General features: G+C 39.7%; 1 non-coding gene and 1 pseudogene across 1 annotated transcript; one reads left to right on the top strand and one right to left on the bottom strand.

Annotated features, from left to right (window-relative positions):
- Positions 1-453: 453 nt before the first annotated feature.
- On the bottom strand, positions 454-572 carry LOC126005393 (uncharacterized; annotated as a pseudogene).
- A 12,377-nt stretch (positions 573-12,949) lies between these two features.
- Positions 12,950-13,082, top strand: LOC126005141 (small nucleolar RNA SNORA51). Its single transcript, XR_007494315.1, has one exon. It is a non-coding gene; the product is annotated as a small nucleolar RNA SNORA51 (small nucleolar RNA).
- The last annotated feature ends 5,497 nt before the right edge of the window (positions 13,083-18,579 follow it).

Below are 18,579 nucleotides of genomic sequence, written 5' to 3'. Positions count from 1 at the left end.
CAATAAATGATGTCTATTGCAGTATTTCTTTCTAGCTAGTCCCTAATATTATTTTTTTTTCTTTTTTGGGTCAAACCCAGAAGTGCTCAGGGGTTACTTCTGGCTCTATACTCAGAAATTGCTCCTGGCAGGCTCTGGGGACCATATGGGATGCCAGAATTTGAATCACTGTCCTTCTGCATGCAAGGCAAACACCTTACCTCCATGCTATCTCTCCGGCCCTAGTCCCTAATATTCTTATCACTTGCTACTCTAGCAATTTACATCAATAGTGAGATGAATCATGTAAATACACCATATACACTGGCTTTCTGATAAAAGTATTGGTCATTCTACAGATTTTGGGATTGGTAACATTTATTGACAACTAAGGCATCACTCTTAGTTTGTTCATATTGTTTCCAAAAAACAATATCAGTGTCTTTTTCTTTTTCTTCTTTTCTTTTTTTTTTAAGCTTACAGCACCCGGTATTCCCAGATGGTCTCCCATTTAAGTACTAACCAGGCCTGACCCTGCTTAGCTTCTGAGATCAGACTAGATCGGGCACATTCAGGGTGGTATAGCCGTAGATGATATCAGTGTCTTTAATAGCAAAAACACTTTAATAGCAATGAGAAATGACTTTAGAGTCATAGATAAAGTCTCTCTGTCTCCCAAGCCTTTTAAGCATCTTTGAGTTAATGTTCACCTCTTATTCTATGTTTCTTTCTGTATGTAGAGAGATAGTAGGGGAATTAAGGAGCATGCTTGTCCTGCATGTGAAAGACTCCAGGTTGAGACCAGAATAATAGTATAGCAGGAAGGCTGCTTGTCTTGTATGTGGCTGACCAGGATTTAATCCCCAGCATCCATTATGGTCCCTTGACCTCCCCAGGAGTGATTCCTGAGTGCAGAGTCAGGAGTAACCCCTGAGAAACACCAGGTGAAACCCCTGAAAAAAGAAAGTAAGTTAGAAAAATGTTACACTGTATTAAAGACAAAATTTGTAATCCTTAATAAGAAATCAATTACCAGTGTTTACATAAAGATAATTTAATAATAAAAGAAAAAAGAAATCAATTATATTTTCACCTTCACATTTGCACAGTCCAGCACTACCACTGAACTGGCACAGAACCACATGTAAACCCTGAGCGCAGCCAGGTGTGGTGCCTCAACAAACAAAAAGCATTAGATACACAATCACTAATTGTGGTATTAGTCTCAGCACCTTCCAATCATTTTGTACATTGTTTTCATTGCCTTTGATATAATTTATAATATGGAATAAGAAGGTAAGTAATAGATCTGGTAGTACTTGCTTTAAGTTTTAGAATTTTCAATCAAAAAACTATAATAAGTCAAAAGTCAAGAAGAGGTTTTTTTTTTTTTTTTGGAGGGGCCACACACGGTGGACTCAGGGATTACATCTTGGTTCTGAACTCAGGAATCACTCCTAGTGAGTTTGGGAGACCATATGGGATGCCGGGGACCAAACTTGGGTCAGCCACATGCAAGGCAGTGTGCTATCGCTCTGACTCCCAAGAAGAGTTTTAATATGATTTGTGTGTGTTTTCATGCAGTATGACTCACCTATAATGAGATTTAGGTCAGTGTTCTATATACAATGTGGTGAATTTTGACAAAGTATTTCTGTCACTCTCAAAGTTTCCTGATGACCTTTGGCTGTCTTCTGTTCTCCACCTGGAACCAGTAGGAGTAGCCACGGATATCCTATTTATCTCTGAGACTTTTATTCTTTCCTAGAGTTTCAAGAAATGGAATAATCCAGCCTATGGTTATTTGGTTTGGATCCCTTAGAATTTGTTTTCTGTATCTGCCCTAACAACTGATTCCAAGAGCAGCTGAAACAGAACAAAACAAAACACAACAAAAAAGATAACAAACACACCTTGAGGAGCTGGAGCAATGGTGCAGAGGTAAGGCATTTTCTCACTGCTTCTCTGCAGATCAGGCGTCTGAACTCCTCTGGACCATTCTCCAGTTCATCAAACTCTTCATACAGTCGGAATCTTTTGAAACTTCTTCTGATACTACATCTCTGTGAAGGTAACCCAAGAAAGTTTGATGCTTCAAAGAGCAATTAAATATTTAGGATGGTCCCCAGCTCCGTGGCATGGGGATGCAAACATGTGTTACTGTATTGAAGACAAAAATTAGGAATCTCTAACAAATAGTCATTTTGACTTTCTGTTTACACCTTTTATCTTAGCATTTGCAAAATGCAGCATAGCCATTAAATTCCTGCCAAGCCTCATGAAGTTTTCTATACTTGTTCTTCGACTGGGAGATGTTTTCATGGGAGCTGCTATGCTTTCCCTGCAAATGCTTCCCATTGTTTCCCTCCTGAAGCCTCAGGTAGTTCCTGTCTTCAATAAATGTGAAAGACCTGCATGACATCCTTAACTAGATCAGGAAAAGACCCTGGAGAGACAGTGCAGCAGATTAGGCTCTTGACTTGTACCTAGACAACCCCAGTTCCATCTTCTGCATTACATGTGGTGCCCTTAGCACAGCCAAGAGTGATCCCTGAACACAGTTGGGGCTGGTCAGAACAACAACAAAATTTCTCCCTTTGCCTAAAGCTCTAGTTTTGTTTTGTTTTGTAGACAATAGTACTTGCTTATGATTGGTTGTGTGGCGTAACTGGAGCCACAAAGATCAAATATTAAAAACTGTGAAAATTGGAAATCAATGACTAGACTGCTGCTCAGACTCAAAGAAGACCAGAAGTGTTTGAGACATTTATCAACACCTCTCAGGTATATACAACTGTTAATCACTGTATTTTCATCAGAGTATCAAAAAACTTTAAGGCAGTATGTGCTATGCCATGTTTCTTATTTCTTATTTCAAGTCCATGGCGTGTTTTTTGTTTGTTTGTTTTTTTTTGTTTGTTTTTTGTTAGTTTTTTTGTGGTGCTTATAGATATAGCTGGAGTCCTCACTGGATATTTGACACTTCTTTTGGTACTGGTAGAGTGTTTCACCTTCTCTTTCTCCTTCATCTCCCAAATCGATGATGAGAGCCTCTAGAAGGATTCCGCCCATTTTCGGGGTATTAGACTCTTACCCCAGTTTATTACTTTTCTCTTTTTCAGGCAAAACCACGCAACTTGAAATAGCTAGTACTGCCTCCAGTTAGAGGGGGAAATAAGGGAGACATCAAGACCAAACAGGCCCAAGACTACTAAGTAGTAGGTTAGATACAGAGGGGACCATATACTCTAGCCACCCTGGGGGTGAGGGAAGAAGAAACGGGAGGGAAAACAAAAGCGGAGGAATAGGGAGGACAATTTGGTGATGGGAATCCCCCTGATTTTATGTAAATATGTACCTAAAATATTATTGTCAACAATATGTAAGCCATTATGATCAAAATAAAAATTATATTTAAAAAAATTCAAAATACAACCCAGGATATTGGTTTTAACTTATAATACTTGGTCAGGGGGTCAGGGGTCAGGGTTTGTAGTGGCTTATAAAAACCCAGATACAAAACTTAAAAAAAAAAAAAAAAAGACATTGTTGCTGATAGTACAAATCTGAATTCTCAGGTGTGAATGTTCTCTTTAATGAGGAAAATGGGGGCCTGGAGAGATAGCACAGCGGCGTTTGCCTTGCAAGCAGCCGATCCAGGACCAAAGGTGGTTGGTTTGAATCCCGGTGTCCCATATGGTCCCCCATGCCTGCCAGGAGCTATTTCTGAGCAGACAGCCAGGAGTAACCCCTGAGCACTGCCGGGTGTGGCCCAAAAACAACAACAAAAAAAAAAAAAAAAAAAAAGAGGAAAATGGATTCTGGTGACTTGTATGTTTATAAGTTTTAGTGCATCTTAATTTGAATTACACTCCAGAACTGATATCGCTTATACATTTGGTTCTGTAGCTCACAAAAACATTTTCAGAAGGAGAAGGAGCAAGCATGATAGCAAAATCATAAACTGTTTGCTGAACTTTGCTTGTCAGTGGCTGCTCTTTGCTGTGTCTTGTATTCTTTCAAACAAGCCCAAATTTGAAAGAAAATGCAGACGTTCACTTAACTATTGTTCCATGCGTGAATGCATTCATGTGCCTGAGGAATGCCTACCTTTCAAAGACATCAAACATAGACATTTCTTCTTACTGATGGTTGTCGCGTATGGCTTAGGACTAACAGATTGGCAAAAATAAAATAGATTCTACCTGAAGCATTTGGGGAACAAGGAAAAAATCCCAGTCCCGCTGATCATCAGGATCTAGCCCATACTTGACACTGTGCTTTGAATGTCATCAGACTTGAATTGATGTTCTGGATGATTTGGGATCAGGCTAATAGGACTTTCACTTTTGAAAACTTGGTTCCCCTGTATTCCCAAGGGTATAATTACAAAACAATGATAATTTCGGCATTTGACTTATTGCAAAATTTTTATCCATGTATAACAATTTTTATATAAAACTTCATATTTAATAAAGTTGTCTATTTTATTTAGGGTAGATAGTTTATTTTCCTCTTTAGGGTAAATGAAGTTATCTATACAAATCTTTTTATACTCCTTTTGATGATGACTTTTGATTAAGGACAAAATTTCAACTAGATTTTTGTCTCTTTATTTTAGATACTAGGTAAAAGAAAAGCTTTAACATGAAACAACACATTTCATTACTTTCTCAAAGACTCTATGAAAATAGAATTTAAGGCTTAAAAAGGCAGTTAAACCCAGCATCTTATCAACAGGCTTTAAAATGTCAACATCAACAAATCATATGATACAGGCATTCATTTTTGTTAAAGGAAGAGCAGAAGAAATTAGAAAGGTCCCTGATCATAAATACCATGATTGTAATGATACTGTAAATGGCAATAAAACCAGGCATGCTGTCAACCAGGCCTATGAGCAATAAATCTGTAAACCATCATAAAATAAGTTTTCTTTATTAGCCCAGAATCTACAGTTAAATTGATGAGAATAATCATGTAGCAAGTCATTTTTATTTTCAACTTGAGTTGCATTATAAAAAATGCTCTAGTCAAGCAAGCATAACACCTAGATAACAGATTTTCTTCCTGGGTCTCTGGGACGCCAATGATTCTTATGTTGTTTCTGTTGAATTTGTCAAAGACTTCTATCTTCATCTGTTCACATTCTTTGGGTATTTTCCCAGTGTTTGATCATTTGCTTTAAGGTTCTTTCCCAATTTCTTCTGCTGTATTCAATTGTTCTGCATCTCATCTTCCAGCTCGCTGGTTCTGTCCTCAGTGGCTGTTACTCTGTTTGAGAGGCTTTGCATTGAGTTGTTTGTTTGTTTGTTTTTGGGGGGCTTTTGGGTCACACCCGGCAGCGCTCAGGGGTTACTCCTGGCTCCACGCTCAGAAATCGCTCCTGGCAGGCACAGGGGATCATATGGGATGCTGGGATTCGAACCACCAACCTTCTGCATGAAAGGCAAATGCCTTATCTCCATGCTATCTCCCTTTGCATTGAGTTTTTAATTTCATCTACTGGGTTTTTCAGTCCTATTATTTCAGTTTGGAGTTTTCTGGTTGTATTCTCTTCAACTTGATCTATTCTTTCTTTGAGTTCTATGAACTTCCACCATATTAGTACTCTAAACTTTTTTTCTGAGAGGTTAACTATGTGGTTGGTATTCTCTGGGACATCAGAGCTATCACCTTCATTCTCTATGCATGCTGTTGTCTAGCGTTGTTTCCCCCAGTGATAGCACAACTTTTACTACGTGTCCTGGTAGGATTCATGGGCTGGGAGATGTGCATGGCTGCAGAGCAGGAGATGAGATCACCTTTGGGCTGGGGCAGCCTATTTGGTCGATGAACAATGGTGGAATTAAGTTAATAAAGTTCGCTGGGGTCTCGCTCAGCAGTCTTCCGCAGGAATCAGAAAGCCCTAGGTAACAGATTTTCAACTGGGTGTTTTTATTTAGTATCCAAGCAGGATGAACCAGGAAGAAGCTCAAAATACAGTCAGGTGTGAATTGGGTCCAAGTAAAACTGCCCAGGATTTTTCTCCCAGGAACCTTTGTAGAACAGAAGCAGGATAAACACTCTGAAAAATAAATTTGCTACTTCTAGTTTTTGCCCCTTTCAAGCAGATGCCATCAAATGATCCACTTGTTGCATTTACTACAACAGATATTTGGTGAATTCCTGGTATGTTATAGGATGAATATCTATCCAGGTTCGATTTCAAAACTTCAAGGAAAAAAATAAAGGTATTGGTATTTCCACCTTGCTTTTACCCAATATTAATATTGAATAAAAGTATACATTTATTGACTTTTGCTTGGCGTTTGGGCCTGCCACTCCCCTCAGAGACTCCTGAGTGCCGGCTGGGGAGGCGTGAGTGGGTTTCTCTCCTTTTGCTTGGCGTTTGGGCCTGCCATTCCCCTCAGAAACTCCTGAGTGCCGGCTGGGGAGGCGTGAGTGAGGTTCTCTCCTTTTGCTTGGCGTTTGGGCCTGCCATTCCCCTCAGAGACTCCTGAGTGCCGGCTGGGGAGGCGTGAGTGAGGTTCTCTCCTTTTGCTTGGCGTTTGGGCCTGCCACTCCCCTCAGAGACTCCTGAGGGCCGGCTGGGGAGGCGTGAGTGAGTTTCTCTCCTTTTGCTTGGCGTTTGGGCCTGCCACTCCCCTCAGAGACTCCTGAGTGCCGGCTGGGGAGGCGTGAGTGAGTTTCTGACTTTTGCTTGGCGTTTGGGCCTGCCACTCCCCTCAGAGACTCCTGAGTGCCGGCTGGGGAGGCGTGAGTGAGTTTCTCTCCTTTTGCTTGGCGTTTGGGCCTGCCATTCCCCTCAGAGACTCCTGAGGGCCGGCTGGGGAGGCGTGAGTGAGTTTCTGACTTTTTGCTCGGCTTGGTGCCGGACCCTCCCCCCAGGGTGGCGCCTAGAAAGACAAGTTGAGCGACCCGAATAGACGGGGAGATAGGGCCAACCATCTAGACTCGCAGGTGACCTAGAACAGTCCACCCCCCTGGACCCTGGAGCGACCAGGGACTTCCCAAGGGCGTAGATAGAGCCTGCAGAATCGAACTGAGGGAACTCCTTCAAGGGAGGATTGGAGGGGGCGGAGCTCCATTGAATCCCAGAGAAAGGAGGGTGGATTGAGTGCTAGGCTCAACAGCGCCAGTAACCATTGTGGCCAGGAGTGGAATTGCACCGCTGACAGAAATAAGGAGCAGAAAGGGGACAAAACCCACTGCAGGAAGGTTGAACTCTAGGGATCAAAGGGGAGGAGAAAGGGCTAGGTTCAACAAACTCACCCAACAGGCTCCTCTAGAAAAACCTTCAGGAAGGAGACCAAAGCAGACCGAAATTAGAAGCCATAGTACTCCAAAACATACCATTAAATACAAAGTATTATGCGTAAATCAAGGAGATCCCTTATAACTGGAGACAACATGACAAGCCCTATCAAGTTTCCAAGTCCACCAAAGCGCACAGATTCATGGGAAGAAGACCTAAAAGCGGCCATGAGGAAGGAAATGCAAGAATTACTAAACAGAATGAAAGAAACCCTAGCAACCGAGTATAAGAAATTCATGGACGAACGACTAAGCCAAATTAAAGAAGAAATGTTAAAGAACATGAGAGATTCCATACAAAAAGAAGTGAAGGATTTAAAAGACAAAATAACAAGCCTTACGAGTAGAACCACAGAGTTGGAGAAGCACATCGATGAACTCGAAGGAAAACTGCAATATAAAAATGATCAAGAAACCAACAAAGAAAAAAAAGGCAAAGCACTGGAAGGAAAAATCCAATATCTAATGAATAAGGACAAAAGAAAAAATCTAAGAATTGTGGGTATACCAGAAGGGGAAGAAATAGGGAAGGGGGAAGAACAAGTAGTCAGGGAGATAATAACAGAGAACTTTCCCACCCTCTGGAAAGACAATTTAGGACAAATCCAAGAAGTCAAGAGAGTCCCTAATAAAATAGACCCTAATAAACCCACACCAAGACACATAATAATCCAAATGGCGAAAAACAAAGAGAAAGAGGAACTCCTGAAAGCAATAAGGGAGAAAAAAAACCTCAAGTACAAAGGAAAGGACATAAGAATCAAACCAGATCTCCCATTTGAAATAATTCAAGCAAGAAGACAGTGGAATGACGTATTTAAACGACTGAGTGAAAGAAATTTCCAACCCAGGGTCCAATACCCAGCAAAACTATCATTCATATGGGAGGGCAGACTAAAAACATTCACAAATATGAACGAACTTGAACTATTTGTGCAAACTAAGCCAATCCTAAGCGACTTACTCAGAGACGAATTACACAATCCAAACCCCCGATTGTAACAACAACCACGCCACACAATACAACTGCACAACAGTCCTCTCTATCAATAATTTCCCTAAATGTTAATGGACTAAACTCTCCAATTAAAAGACACATAGTAGAGAACTGGGTTAGGAAAAATAAACCGGACTTCTGCTGTCTGCAAGAAACACACCTACAGTTACAGGATAAGCACAGGCTTAGAATTAAAGGATGGAAAGTAATTATTCAGGCCAATGGAAAACAAAAAAAAGCAGGGACAGCCATTCTTATATCAGACCAAATTGTATTCAACCTCAAGAAAGTGATCAGAGACAAAGAGGGGCACTACTTACTGATCAGGGGAACATTAGATCAAGAAGTGCTAACCCTGGTCAATATCTATGCACCTAATGTAAAATCACCAAAATATGTGAGGCAACTACTGACAAACCTGGAGAAACACATGAAGGGAATTGTGATAATAGTAGGGGACCTCAATACTCCACTATCACCACTGGACAGATCCTCCAAACAGAAAAATAGTAAAGAAATAAGAGCTCTAAATGAAAAATTAGAAGAATTAGGGCTAATAGACTTATATAGAGCCCTCCATCCCCAGAAAGTAGAATACACAGTCTTCTCAAACCCACATGGAACCTTCTCCAGAATAGATCATGTCTTAGGATACAAAGCCAACCTATATAAGACCACAAAGGTAAGGATCATTAGAAGTACCCTTTCAGATCACTATGCAACAGAGCTTATAATTGATGTCAAGAAGAAGCAATGGAGGAAAACTAATACCTGGAGATTGAACAACATACTGCTTAACAACAGCTGGATCAAAGAACAACTCAAGGAGGAAATAAAAAGATTCCTTGAGACGAATGACAATGAAGAGACAACATGTCAGAATTTATGGGATACAGCAAAAGCAGTACTTAGGGGGAAACTCATAGCATTACAGGCCTATGTTAAGAAACAGGAAAATAACAAAACCAACAGTTTAAAAGATCACCTCAAAGAATTGGAACAACAGCAACAGAGAAATCCAACCACAACCAGAAGGCAAGAAATCATAAAAACCAGAGCAGAAATAAACAACATAGAGACTAAGAAAACAATACAAAAAATCAATGAGACCAGGAGTTGGTTTTTCGAAAAAATAAATAAGATAGACAAACCATTGGCAAAACTTACCAAAAAAAAGAGGGAAAACACCCAAATCACTAGGATCACGAATGAAAGGGGAGAGATTACAACAGAACCCCAAGAAATACAACATATCATGAGATCATATTATGAACAACTATATTCAACTAGGCTAGAGAACCCACCAGAAATCGACAGATTCTTGGACAAACACCCTCTTCCAAGACTGGAAAAGGAAGACCTAGAAACTCTAAACAGTCCAATCACTTCAGAGGAAATTGAAGACGTAATTAAAAGACTCCCTAAGAACAAATGCCCAGGCCCAGATGGATTTACAGGTGAATTCTATCAAACATTTCAAGAAGACTTATTACCACTGTTCCATAGGCTTTTCAAAACCATAGAAAAAACAGGAATCCTCCCCAACTCCTTTTATGAGGCTAATATCACACTCATTCCTAAAGAAGGCAAAGACACCACCAAAAAAGAAAACTACAGACCAATCTCACTAATGAACATTGATGCAAAGATACTTAACAAAATCTTAGCAAACCGAATCCAACACCTCATCAAAAAGATCATACATCACGATCAAGTGGGATTCATACCAGGAATGCAAGGTTGGTTCAACATACGCAAATCAATAAACATTATACACCACATCAACAACATGAAGGACAAAAACCACATGATCATATCAATCGATGCAGAGAAGGCGTTTGACAAAATCCAACATCCGTTCATGTTAAAGACACTCAGCAAAATAGGGTTAGAAGGCACCTTCCTTAAGATAGTTACAGCTATTTATGAAAAGCCTACAGCCAACATTATACTTAATGGCGAGAAGCTAGAAGCATTCCCACTAAGGTCAGGAACTAGGCAAGGCTGTCCACTCTCTCCACTCTTATTCAATATAACCTTAGAAGTCCTAGCAATAGCAATCCGACAAGAGAAGGGAATCAAAGGAATTCAAGTAGGGAAAGAGGAACACAAGCTAGCTCTATTTGCTGATGATATGATGATATACATCAAAAACCCTAAAGAATCCACAGAAAAACTCCTAGAAACAATCAACCAATACAGTAAAGTGGCTGGATACAAAGTCAATACACAAAAGACAGTAGCGTTTTTATATACAAACAATGAAGTTGAGGAGAGAGAGATTAAAAATACAATTCCATTTAAGATAGTATCAAAAAATATCAAATACCTAGGAATCAACCTTACAAGAGAAGTGAAAGATCTATACCAGGGAAACTTCAAAACACTTCAGAAAGAAATTGAAGATGATCTAAAGAAATGGAAGAACATCCCATCCTCATGGATAGGTAGAATTAACATAGTCAAAATGACTATTTTACCCAAATTGCTATATAGATTTAATGCAATCCCTATCCAAATCCAGACACAATTCTTTAAAGAAATAGAACAATCAATTATAAAATTCATTTGGAACCATAGAAGACCCAGGATAGCTAAACACATTCTGAAAAATGAGAAGTTGGGAGGTATCTCCTTACCTAACTTGAAACTATACTATAAAGCCATAGTAATAAAAACAGCATGGTACTGGAACAGAGACAGGACCTCAGACCAGTGGATTAGAACAGAATTCCCAGACATAAACCCCCAGATATATAGCCAACTAATATTTGATAAAAGAGGCAAGAATATGAAATGGAACAAAGAAAGCCTATTCAACAAATGGTGTTGGTACAACTGGAAACTCATATGCACGAAAGTGAAAATCGACCCATATCTCACTCCTTATACAAAAGTCAACTCAAAATGGATCAAAGATCTGGAAATCAGACCTGAATCTATAAAGTTTATCGAGAATAAAATAGGCAGAACACTCGAAGACCTTTATATTAAAAGGGTCTTTGAGAATGGAGCACCAATGGCAAAAACGTTAGCATCAACTATAAACAAATGGGACTATATCAAACTAAAAAGCTTCTGCATGGCAACCCTACTTAATGCAAGAAGACAGCTAACAGAATGGGAAAAAATCTTTTCACTTGATATATCAGATAAAGGGCTGATATCTAGAACATACAAAGCGCTCAGAAACCTGAGCCCTTCAAAACCAAACGAAGCCATAAAAAAATGGGGAGACGAAATGAATAGACATTTCTCTGAGGAAGAGAGGATGGCCAACAAACACATGAAAACATGCTCACCTTCACTCATCATCAGGGAGATCCAAATCAAGACAACAATGAGATACCACCTCACACCAGTGAGGTTGGCTCACATCAAAAATAATGGGAACAACCTTTGTTGGAGAGGATGTGGTATGAAAGGAACTCTCATTCATTGCTGGTGGGAATGCCCCTTGGTCCAACATCTATGGAGAAGAGTCTGGAGAGTGCTCAAAGAACTTAGAATTGAGCTGCCATTTGACCCAGCAATTGCTCTCCTAGGCATATATCCCCAAGATGGAAGGACATTCATTCCAAAATACATATGCACCCCACTATTTATTGCAGCACTCAGTATAATAGCCAAATCTTGGAACCAACCTCGATGTCCAACAACAGATGAATGGATCATTAAGATGTGGTACATATATACAATGGAATATTACATGGCAGTTAGAAATGATACAATCACAGACTTTGCAGCAACGTGGATGGACCTAGATCATGTTATGTTAAACGAAGTAAGTCAGAAGACAAAAGAAAAACACAGAATGGTAGCACTATTCTGAAACACCTAGAATACATAAAAAACAAAAAAAGGACATTGAAGAAGCATAACTGCTAGAACCACAAAGAAAGACTCCATAAACTCCATTCCCTGATCTGCACAGCCACCAAGATCTCTAGAAACAGGTCTGATTTTACCATCCAAGATAAAGTAGAAGTCTTCCACATACCACGAAAGCAGCAAGAGGAGAATAAATGATCTATTTTTTTGACGTCTTTATTTTGGTGTGGAGATTACGGTTGATGTCTCCAATATTATTTTATTTTATTTTGTTTTGTCTTTCTCTTTCTTTTTGTACTTGAGTATGATTTGATTTCAGAACTGAGATTATTGTGTGGTGCCTGTCTTTATTGTTGTGGTGCTTATCGGTTATTTAATTCGATATTTTTTTTGTGTGTGTGTGTGTGTATTGTTGTGGTATTTTAATTACTTTTTTCACATCCTCTCTCAAACTGAGGTTGGAAGCCTCTAGACAGGACTCTGCCTATTTTCAGTATATTTGATTTTTGATTGAGAAGAGGACATATTAGGTGATGGGTATTCCCCTGATTTAATGTGAATATGTACCCAAAATACTACAGTGAAAGATATGTAAGCCATTATGGAAAAAAAATTGTGTTTTTAATCAGAAACTTTCTTTGACTTACATGTATTATTATTATATTAATTATATTATATGTTATGTTATGTCACTATATTATGTTATATTAGTTTACCTTATTAGGTTAATCAATTTTGTCCTTTAAATGAATTCTTACTTAAAAAAAAAAAAAAACAACTTTAGTTTGCCCTGAAGAAAAAATAAATAAATAAAAGATAAAATAAGGCCTCCCAATTCTTACCACAGGCTGTGTTCTTTACACTGGCTGTATAGAAAGAGGAGGTACAGTAAAGGCACCCCATATACACCTCAACACAGGCCCCTTGCCGGGTATGTATTGTGAATTGGGGGACAAAGAAAAAGTATACATTTATTATATTATATAATTTATTACATAATATATTACCTTACATTGGAAATTTTTTAATTATATCTGTTAATAAAATTATTGTTGTATTTTAACCAATATGTAATTGTCTTGATTAGTCATTCACACTCCTGGGTTTAATGTGTTATTAACTCTATTTGATCATTTCCTTGATCATATCCATCTTCAAAGATTGCTGCCATAGAGCACATTAAAAAGATAAACTGCAGATTCTGAGAAATTTCTATTAAAAATGTTCCAGTGCAGATGACAAATAATTGTTTTCTATAAAGAACCTTTTGGCTGCCGCCCGTATAAACCCCACTTTGGATATTTATGTTTAGTAGCTTTCAAAATCTGATCAGCCAACAAGTATTTATTAGCTATCTTAGAAAAATTATATGGCATAGTGAAAACCATTTGGCCTTTTGACTTAGATTAATCTACTTTGCCAACTAGTCTATTATCTTGATAAATTATTTGAGGTTCATTTCTTAATTTGTAAAATGTGCGTGATAATAGCCCATTTTGCAAAGCTGTCATGAAGATTAATGAAGATGAAGATTCCAAAAGAACCTTGGACTAATGACTGTGTTACCGTATATAGTAATATATAACAAGTAATATAAAAACAAATTAGATGTATAGTCAGTTACTTTAAGAAGCCATTTTGTCATGGAGATGGTACAGGAGATATAGTTAAAGCACTTGCCTTGCAAGTGGCTGACCCCAGTTAAATCCCTGGTACTGCATATGACCCCCCAAGGACTCCCAGGAGGAATCCCTAAATATCTCCCAAAGCCACAGAAAAGGCATTTTATACTAGCCTCAAAACCACAGTCCCAGGCAAGCATTACTTTATCTTATAGATAACGAGACGACCAGAGAAAGCAAGGAACTTGTTCGGGAGTTTCAAGCCATTTATCAGATCGAGGTGCCTTGCAGGACCATCTCCCTCCTGCCCCATGGGAACTAGGTTTATTGATATCACAGATGTGAAAGAGTTGGATTCCTTAGGATGCTTAGAATCTTTAAAACACAATTTCTGAAAATAAAGGCATTAGATTTACAACCAATCCCCTAGTTATCCAAAGTGGTTGTTATCTGATTGTCCCTTGATTTTCTCTCAACTGAACTATTAAATAGTTCTCAACTGAACTATTTTTACATTTTATGTCACTCTTTAGTATCTCTATAAGGATCTAGCAGAGATAAAATTTACTTTTGTGCCTTGTACACAGAGCTGGGTAGAAGAGAAGGAAGATTGCTGAGAATGAGCTGTGCTTAGTCTGCAAACAAAAGTGATTAAGTCATCTTCATCCCACTGGAGTTGATAACTAGATGGGACTTCATATTGAAAGGGGCCCCTGGGACATCTTACCACTGAACAGTTGAGTGAGACAGACACAAAGCAAGTGTCTCTCGCCCATCAATGAATTATGGTAGTTCATAAAATAATGTATAAAGAAACTTCCTTTTTAAGGCCTCATATTTGCTTATTTGGGGGGAATCATTCAGCAGTGTTCAGGGGTTACTCCTGACTCTGTGCTCAGAAAGTACCCCTGGCAGACTTGGGGAATCATATGGGATGCCAGGGATCTAACCCTGGTCAGTCATGTGCAAGGCAAATGCTATCACTCCAGCCCCAGAAGTTTTATAGTTTTATGGTGTTTATTTGTCTATGAAATATTCTGAGCAAATATTTATACATAAATAATGGGTCAACATGCACTTTTTGGGGGGGGTTATTAAACTATCCAGTTGCTTTTTTTTTTAGTTTAAAAAGATTATCAGGAGAGGAGAGATAGTAGGGGGCTTTCGGGACATGCTAAGTTCAGTGTGACTCATTGGTACCAAAGGGTCTTCTGAGCATCACTGGTTGTTGTCCTGAAGGTCTCTGAACATCTCTGGGTAGCCCAGAAAGTTCTGGTACTTCAGGGCACAAGCATACAACATCCCTTTACTCTGACCTTGAAATGTCCACCAGTTCAATGGTGGCAGAAGTGGGACCCTGGCCATTGAGCACTGATGCCCTTGTATGCCCTGTTAGACAGCCAAGTCCATCAGTTCATCAAAATTCTCAAATCAACACTCTAAATAATGACAGTGGAAATTAGGTAATCACTGGAAGAGAAATTCAATTGACTCAAACAATAATTGATTTAGGGTATGCAAGAATCCATACAAATGGAATTGAAGGAACAAAAGAATACAAGAGAGGCCAGAGAGATAGTACAGTGGGGAGGGCGCTGGTCTTGCACACAGCTGACCCAGGTTCAATCCCTAGTATTCAATCTGGTTTCCTGAGCATGACTAGGAGTAATTGCTGAGTGCAGAGCCAGAAGTAACCCTGAGCATCACTGGGTATGATCCCAAAACTAAAAACAAACAAACAAACAAACAAACAAAAAACCCATAAAACAAAATAGCAAGCTAGAATTAGAGAATTTTGTTTGTTTTTGAGAAAATGAATTTACTTTTTTACTTTTTTCCCCCAGAGCTTTAAATATTTTTCTATTTAATGAAAACACTGTGGTTTACAAATTTATTGATAGTTGAGTTTTAGGAATTTAATATTAATATTAATATTTTAATAATATCTTTATTTAAACACTGTGATTACAAACATGACTGTAGTTGGATTTCAGTCACAAAAAGAACACCCCCCCTTCACCAGTGCAACATTCCCACCACCATTGTCCCCCATCTCCCTCCTCCTCCACCCCCTGCCTGTATTTGAGACAGACATTCTACTTCTCTCACTCATTAAGATTGTCATAACAGGGCCCGGAGAGATAGCACAGCGGTGTTTGCCTTGCAAGCAGCCGATCCAGGACCAAAGGTGGTTGGTTCGAATCCCGGTGTCCCATATGGTCCCCCGTGCCTGCCAGCAGCTATTTCTGAGCAGACAGCCAGGATTAACCCCTGAGCACCACCGGGTGTGGCCCCCCCCCAAAAAAAAAAGATTGTCATAATAGTTGTTAGTGTCGTTATTTCCCTAACTGCACCACTACTCTTTGTGGTGAGCTTCATATTGTGAGCCGGTCCTTTCGGCCCTCATCTCTATTGTCTCTGGGGATTATCACAATAATGTCCTTAATTTTTCTTAAAACCCATAGGTCAGTGAGACTATTCTGTGTCTATCTCTCTCCTCTGACTTATTTCACTCAGAATAATAGATTTCATGTACATCCACATATAGGAAAATTTCATGACTTCATCTCTCCTGATGGCTGCATAATATTCCATTGTATATATGTAACACAGTTTCTTTAGTCATTCATCTGTTGAAAGGCATCTTGGTTGTTTTCAGAGTCTGGCTATTGTAAACAGCACTGCAATGAATATAGGTGTGAGGAAGGGATTTTTGAATTGTATTTTTTGTGTTCCTATGGTATAACCTATGAACTATTTCAATATATATAATATTTCATTGATTTTCATTGTATATAATATTTCAATGCCAATTCTACCATCAGTGTCAACTTCCATCACCAGTGCTCCACATCCTCCAATTAACTTCCCCCACCCCTGCCTACAACTTAGGTAGGTATACTCAAGAGGTGGTTGCAGCTTAGGTCTCATGTGTACAGTGTTGTTCAACCCATGCTTTGGATGTAGAGTCATGACACTCTTTTGAATGCAGGGGGACATGTTTTTGGAAGCACCACTTTTTTTGGGGGGGGGAATCACACCCGGCAGTGCTCAGGGGTTACTTCTGGTTCTATGCTCAGAAATCGCCCCTGGCAGACACAGGGGACCATATGGGATGTCAGGATTAGAACCACTGTCTTTGTGCATGCAAGGCAAATACCTTACCTCCATGCTATCTCTCCGGCCCCAGCACCACTTTTTTTTTTTCATGATCTCAACAGTAGATTTTCATTGATAATGATATGTCCATATGGGTTCATTGACTGTCACAAATGAACCACCCTGGTGCACGTGTTGGTGGAGAGCTGTGTTGGTGAGAGAGGGTACAAGTGGGCTGCTCCACTTTTATTTGGTTTTGCTGGGAACCTAGTCTATTCATTTTTTTTTTTTTTGGTGGTTTTTGGGTCACACCCGACAGTGCTCAGGGGTTATTCCTGGCTCCACTCTCAGAAGTTGCTCCTGGCAGGCACAGGGGACCATATGGGATGCTGGCATTCGAACTGATGACCTCCTGCATGAAAGGCAAATGCCTTACCTCCATGCTATCTCTCCGGCCCCTATTCATTTTTACTATTTTATTATTATTTTTTAGTGAAGCAAAGTAGTTTTTATTTAATGAAAGGTTCTTACAAATATCTGAGAGGAGAGAAAGGGGGAAATGTGGTTAAGAGAGAAATAAGCAAAGAAATAAAGAGACAGGCAAGTGAGATAAGTGTTTGAAGGAGAACATCTGCTCTAAGAACAAACCCTTGGCCTTTTTAAGAAACCCAGAAGCAGGGTTTGATCCTCGGCATTCCATACAGTTTCCTGAGTCTGCCAGGAATGATTTCTGAGCCAGGAGTGACCTCTAAGTACCTCTAGGTATGGCCCAAACACATACACCCCAAAAAGAAAGAAACCCAGAAGTACTATGGCCAGCACAAGCCTAACTCATCCAATGAAGAAATGCCTCTGTAGCTTCAGGCTGACTCTTTCCAGCCCTGCTATAAATTTAGATTTACATATTGGGGTTCCAGACAGAGTTCAGTGTCAAAAGTTACCTTAGGGGCCAGAGCAAACAGTAGGGAAGGCACTTGTCTTGTAAGCAGCCAACTTGGTTCGGTCCATATGGTCTCCAGACCCTGCCAAAAGTGATCCCAGAGCACAGAGCCAGGAGTCAATCTTGAACACTGCCAGGTGTGGCCCTGCCCCACCAGAAAAGCTTCATTTAAGTGGAGAATCCTAGCACATTGACTCGAGTCCTTCTCAAGTTAGTAGGTGCATTGCTGTAGCTCTTACAAAGCAAACTGTCCATCTGGTTGGTCAGGCAGGGGAGCAGATCATTGATCTGATTGAACCTCCTCTTGGTGGGAGCTGAGACTTTAAAGTCACTGGTCCCAGGTCAAAAAAACTTCATTCAGGTCAACCGACTTGTTTTCCACTGGCCATCACTGCGCCAGTCCAAGAGGTGCAAGGCTGAATGACAGTGTGTCCCTCTGACAGTGCAGGAACCTGCACCCAAAACCCACCAGGTGGGACTTTGGCACATAAGTCCTTCGTACACACCAGGTAGTACAGAAACCCTCCTTTCAGAGTTACTGGAACACCACTGTTAAGGTTGGGATTCAGATTCCGTTTATACCCACTGGCTCAGTCTACATGTTTTTATAGTCTATTAGGTGCTCAGGGCTGACTCCTAGCTCTGTGCTAAGGAATTCCTCTTAATGATGCTCAGGGGACCCTATGTGGTGATGGAGATTGAACCCAGATTAAGTGCTTTAACTTTACTCTTTCTTGCACTCTCTCTAAAGCATGCTGCTTTTTTACTTGTATTTTCTTTTTCTTTTTTGTCCC

Source organism: Suncus etruscus, chromosome 3, assembly GCF_024139225.1.
Source record: "Suncus etruscus isolate mSunEtr1 chromosome 3, mSunEtr1.pri.cur, whole genome shotgun sequence".
NCBI lineage: Eukaryota > Metazoa > Chordata > Mammalia > Eulipotyphla > Soricidae > Suncus > Suncus etruscus.
Note: the sequence above shows the minus strand (reverse complement) of the source record. Positions and strands in the feature narration are given on the sequence as shown.